The following is a 6,000-nucleotide window of genomic DNA, read 5'->3' as shown; positions in this document are numbered from 1 at the left end:
CGGGGGGAGAGGGCGGCGCCTGCGCGGCCCCCCGCGGCGGCGTCGGGCACTCCCTCGGCTGCTAGCTGCTCGCTGGCTGCTCGGGTGCGGGAGCCCGGCGGCGGCGGTGCGGGGCTCGGCGGCGGCGGCGGCGCGGGGCTCGGCGGCTGAGGCGGCGGCGGAGCGGGGAGCGGACCAGACGCGGCGGAGCCGGGGGCTCGGGAGCTCCGGCCCAGGCGGGGAGCGGGTCCGGCGGCGGAGGCGGCGGCGCCGCGCTGGGTGTGGCCGGGCTGCCCGGGCCTGGGGCTGCGGGGCTATGAGCGGCGGGCGCGCGCGCCCCCGGAGCCCGAGCCTCAGCTAGGAGCGCGCGGCGGGCGGGCGGCCCCGGCAGGTGAGCCCCGGGCGGGTCCCGCTTCTCCCGCCCTGCCCTGCCCTGCCCCCCCCCTTCCCTTCCCCTTCCTCTGCTTCCTTCCTCTTCCTCCTCCCTTGTCTCCCCCCCCTCCTTCCCCCGCAGTCCCCCGTTCTGGGGCTCTGAGCGGAGGAGGCCCGGTCATCGGCCGGGCCTCCGGGAGCCGGATCCGGGGAGAGGGCGGGGAGGAAGGGGGGGGGCGGCCTCTAGCCGCCTTCTGCCTCCGTTTCCTCAGCTGTAAAGTGAGGATAGCAGTGGGGCGGCGGGGAGCGCCCGGCACGGAGCGCCCGGCACTGAGCGGGAGCTTTCCCTTCCTTTGGGGGGCCGCCCCGCAGAACGGCTGTGGCTGGAGAGAGCCCCAGGCCCTCCGTCTCGGTTCCTTCCAGCCCGACCCTATGACCCCCAGGAGAGGCGGGGGAGGGGGGGGTCCTGGGAGGCCAGCCCACCTGGGCTTTGGCTTGTGATCCCTGGGGAGGTGCAGTCTCTTAATTCGGTCTGTTCCGCTTTGGGATCCGCCGAGGAAGCCTGGTGTTCTCTCCTTCTGTCTGTGGGGTCCCAGCCACAGGATGCAAGGTCCGAGCACACTCACGATTTTTGCTTTCCTTGTTAATGCCATCCCTCAGCGCTGCGGTAGCTCACGAGACATTGGACCACCATAAACGCCTTTCGTTTGCTTCTCCGTTTCCACCTCTTACTTCTCATCCTGACCCCCATCATTACTCTTTCCCGTGGTATCCTTAATTGAGTATTCTTGCCCAAGCAGCTCCTCCAGAGTCCTCTTCTCTAAGCTAACTATCACCAGTTTTTGCAGCAGAGCCAGCGAGATCGCCAGACCCTGGTTGCCCTCCTCTGGACGTTTTAGTTTCCCAAAGGCTCGCCCAAAATGAGATGTTCAGAACTGAAAATGTGGCTTGTCTGGCGCTCAGTAGGAGTATCATCACCTCCCCAATCATATCAAGCCTAAGGTTGCTTTGAGGTTTTCCCCCCCCCACTGTCATGTTATCAATTGAGTTTGCTTTGTGCTAAAGTCTTTTCCGGTGCCTTTCCCCTTCCCACGGAGTGCTGGATTTCCTCTTTTTCCAGGGGATGCCCTTGTGGCTATTCCTTTCTAACATCTGATGGAGCTGGAAGGAGGAAAGTTATACCTGCCCTCCTGCAAGGTCTTCATGCCTCTAGCCTCTTCATGCATGAAGTGGACAAGAGATGATGCTTCTGTGAATCTGTATTTGAATATAGTGGAGACTGGGTTCTACTCCTGACTTTGTCTCCAATTCATTGTGAGCTTTGGACAAGTTATCTTTGCTCACTGGGTCTCAGTTACCTCATCTGTTAAAAAAAATAAATAAATTGGATTACATGTGGTCATTAGGTTTCTTTCTACCTCAGAATCCTGTGATTCTGACTTTCCTTCTCCTCCTTTCCTATGCTGACTTCCTTCTTGTGTGAGTGCTATAGTCAACTTGCATCTTTCTGAGATGAGGACTTCAGTTTTTGCATTATTTCCTGTCTTCTGCTATCCTGATGTGAGAAAAGCATAACAGATTTAAAGTTTAGAAATAATGCAGTCTATGTCTATTTTCTTATAGATACAGAAACAGGATCAGAGAGGTCCAACTCTCAGTAGCAAAACTAGTATTGAAACCCAAATTTTCTGACACTCAAGTTCTAGTTTTTCCATTTTGCCATGCTGTCTTGTCATTTCCCCATCCTCTCCTCTCCTCCCCCAATTATATCTTTGGCTTTTTGTTCTGAAGATTTATCTGGAAGTTTGGGCTTTGGCCTTGCAAATAAATGGTCACATACTCTAGGAGAATGAAAGAAAGACAGACAGAGACAGAGAGAGTGATGAGAGAAAAGGAAAGTGAATGAGAGAGTCTTTGTGTATATATGTAGTAAAGCAATCCTTAGATTTGAGTGCTTTTTACTTCCTTCGGGTCCTGCCAAGATTATTCATCTTTCTTTAGAGACCAATCTAACTCCAGTATCCTTTAATTAAAATTAGATTGTACTGGAATCTTTTAAATTAATGGTTATTTAATTTTGTTTAAAGGGCAACTGGGTGGTGCAGTAGATAAGAGTAAATGGCCTTGGAATCAGGAAGATTGGTTTTCATGAGTTCAAATCTGGCCTCAGATATTTAACTAGCTATGTGAGCCTGGGGAAGTCACCTTATCCTATTTGCCTCGGTTTCCTTAGCTGTAATGAGAGATGGAGAAGGAAATGGCAAACTACTTACATATCTTTGTCAAGAAAACTCCAGAATGGAATAATGAAGACTCAGACATAATTGAAATGATTGAACAATAAAAATTTATTGGAGGAAAAAAACTTTAAAAGTTGGGAGAAGGGAAATGAGTCACATAAAAGACCTCATCTACAAATCAAACAAACAAAAATATTCTATATAGATAATTATGATAATGATGTCAGTGATATCAGAGTATTTATTAAATGGCAATTTCTAAGTGTTACATTGTGTCCTTAACAATATTGGGTTATTAACTTGGGATCCATGGACTCACTTTTTAAAAGAATATTTTGATGACTATTTGGTATAATAAAAATTTTCCTTTGTAATTCTGTAACTTGATTTTATGTATTTAAATTAGTATTTTGAAAAAGATTGCATAGACTTTACCAGATACCAGAAGGAATCTGAGACACAAATTTAAGGATCCCTGGTCGAGAAAAACAAAATTAATACAATTCTGTGGAAATGTTACCGGAAAAAAAAAGTTTGTTAATGGAGAAACTGTATCTTGAGGAAAAGAATTATTTTTTGAAGATTTTTACTCTTCCCTGATAAATACATCCCTGCCTTAAACTTTACTATTCATTGATTCAGAGACACGTGGATTTACAATGAAAGCAAACAGATTTTTACTTGTGTTGAAGCAGAGCCAAACCTTTGCCAAAGCCAATCACTTTTTTTTTTTTAAGTAAATTAAGAAGAGTTTGAATTGTTTCTCCTCCCTCTTCCCTCTCACCCCCTTAAATCTGCTGAGATGACTTTGGTTTTGGAAATAATTTAGGCCCCAATTGATCATTTGTGCTTGATTTGCTTTATTAATTTAGTTCGGAACTCTATCTTCCCTGTCTTGTGAAGTAAGTTTGAGATAGGTACTTACTCTTTTCTGATCTGGTGGAAGTCATATTAGTAGGGAAAACATACTTTGGGGGCTGTTTTCCTTATACATAAAATTATGTACAACTCTAAAATGTAATTCCTGTGCTTTTAGACCCTTCGACATATTTTCAAATTTTGTTTTAAAAAGAAGTCTTTTGGGAGCAGCTAGGGGGCGCAGTGGATAGAGCTCCAGCCCTGAAGTCAGGAAGACCTGAGTTTAAATGTGGCCTCAAACACTTAACACTTCACAATTTTCCTAGCTGTGTGACCCTGGGCAAGTCACTTAATCCTAATTGTCTCAGCAAAAGAAAGAAAGAAAGAAAAATAAGTCTTCTGTGTGGGAGTTCAGCCTTGTTCGTTCCAACTAAAGTGGAGAAATTCTGTCTTTCCTAATTGACTTGTAGTTTTAAATGACACTTTTTCCTTTTCACTATTCCTAGATTATTGAAATTTTATTTTTCATTAATTAACTGAGTCTTTCCTGAAGAAATAGACCAAAAATCATTGTTTTCCATAAGCACTTGTTTTCTCCTAGTGCAGTTAATTTTGAGATCAATTTAAAGAATAAGAAACTTTACTGGTGCCTGATGTTCAGAATAATCATAAGCTTAGCCCAACTTAGCCCATGATAAAATAGTATTTGTGTTTTAATGTCCTACATGGGTTACCTTTTTAAAAATTATGTATACATTTGTAAAGTTCGTTATGACGAGCATAGGTTCTTGGACGCAAAAGTATGTTTATGCTTATGACCACTAAAAGACACATTTGGTAACTTTTTTTCGTTTAAATCTGTAGAATTGGTTGTCTTTCCACAAGGGGGTGTAGTTTTAAGTTTAAGATGCATCAGAGTTTTCTTTTTTTTAAAATAAGTATTTGAACCAATTGAAAAGATAGTAGACTTAGTGCTGAACTAAGTATTGGCTACATTGTGCATGGTCGTTAATGAAATGTTTCTGTAAGAATCTTTTGCTTTTGATCCTAGAATGAATTTTCCTATTGTATTACTTTACCAGTTCATCAGCTGCGTTGATACTGGAGAGTTATAGTAAATGAATATTTTTTCTTTGGGTATGTATTATGTACCTGTATAGAATGTAAGTTTCTTGAGGGCAAGGACTCTTATATTTTCATCTTTGTATCCTCAGTAGCTAGCATAGTTCCTTCTCCTCTCCCTGCATTTTTTGATTGGAACTTGTGATTTCATTAGAATAAGAAGCACCCCTTTGTGAGGGAACCCTTATCTGCAAATAAGGTGGGCACCTGATTTGCATTCCATTTCTTTATACTTATTGGTTAATTGATTACTAGGCTCCCTCCCCTTAACTTAATGGGTTCCATCACATTCATCCTGGTCAAGTGGGCAAAGAAGACTGAGGAAACAAATATGATGAAAACAAACAAGTTATTTACATGGTGTCCCAGCACAGTAAAGATATGTTATATTATTCTGTTTGGGGGAACAACATAAGATAGTAGAGAATCTTTGCCTTTCTTTCATGCTTAAACTGTGGCCAATCTTTATGGCAAACTAATTTTGGAATTTTCTGTGTGCTATGCCCTTTTTCTGAGGCAATTGGGATTAAGTGACTTGTCACACATCTAGGAAGTGTTAAATGTCTTAGGATTTGAATTCAGGTCTTCCTGACTAAAGGGCTATCCATTTGTACCATCTAACCAACTTTACTTTTTTTTTTTAATTAAAGCTTTTTATTTACAAAACATGCATAAGTAATTATTCAACAATGATCCTTGCAAAATCTTCTGTTCCAAATTTTTCCCTTCTTCTGTCCACACCTTCCCCTAAATGGCAGGTAGTCCAATACATGTTAACTATGTTACAATATATATTAAATCCAATATATGTATACATAGTTACACGGTTATCTTGTTGCACAAGAAAAATTGGATCAAGAAGGAAAAAAAAACCAAGAAAACAAAATGCAAGGAAACAACAGCAGAGAGAGTGAGAATGCTATGTTGTGGTCTATACTCAGTTCCCACGGTCCTCTCTCTGCGTGTAGATGGCTCTCTTCATCACTAAACAATTGGAACTGATTTGAATCATCTCATTGTTGAAGAGAGCCACGTCCATCAAAATTGATCATTGTATACTTCTTGTTGCCCTGTATATAATGATCTTCTGGTTGGGCTCATTTCATTTATGTGCTAACTTCTAAAAAAAATGATTCAACATTATGAAACTTTGGCTAACATTTTACTTGTTGCACAAAAATATATTATTTCTGTATCGTTAATAAACGTCTAGAGTCAAAATGCCTTCCTCTTATGGTGTTTGTACTATTGAATTTTGATTCATGGATACATAAACTTTGAAGTTGTTATTTGCCCTGAATTGGAAGGCTTCCTTCCCAGAATTTTTTTTCCTTCTCCATGTTATTATTTGATAAAATCTTCTGAAGGAGATCAAAATGCTTTTGTGTACTTGCTTTCATAATGGGAGAGGACATTTTATTTGAAATTG

At 42.5% G+C, this 6,000-nt stretch overlaps 1 protein-coding gene across 1 annotated transcript in view; it reads left to right on the top strand.

The window, feature by feature from the left end:
- Positions 1–232: 232 nt before the first annotated feature.
- The window catches only part of GNB4 (G protein subunit beta 4), a 51,853-nt gene continuing 46,085 nt past the window's right edge, over positions 233–6,000 (top strand). The window contains exon 1 of the mRNA XM_031957705.1: positions 233–370. The gene's annotated coding sequence lies outside the window, so the exon portion shown is untranslated. The remainder of the gene's footprint in view (positions 371–6,000) is intronic.

Source organism: Sarcophilus harrisii, chromosome 3, assembly GCF_902635505.1.
Source record: "Sarcophilus harrisii chromosome 3, mSarHar1.11, whole genome shotgun sequence".
NCBI classification, from domain to species: Eukaryota; Metazoa; Chordata; class Mammalia; order Dasyuromorphia; family Dasyuridae; genus Sarcophilus; species Sarcophilus harrisii.
Note: the sequence above shows the minus strand (reverse complement) of the source record. Positions and strands in the feature narration are given on the sequence as shown.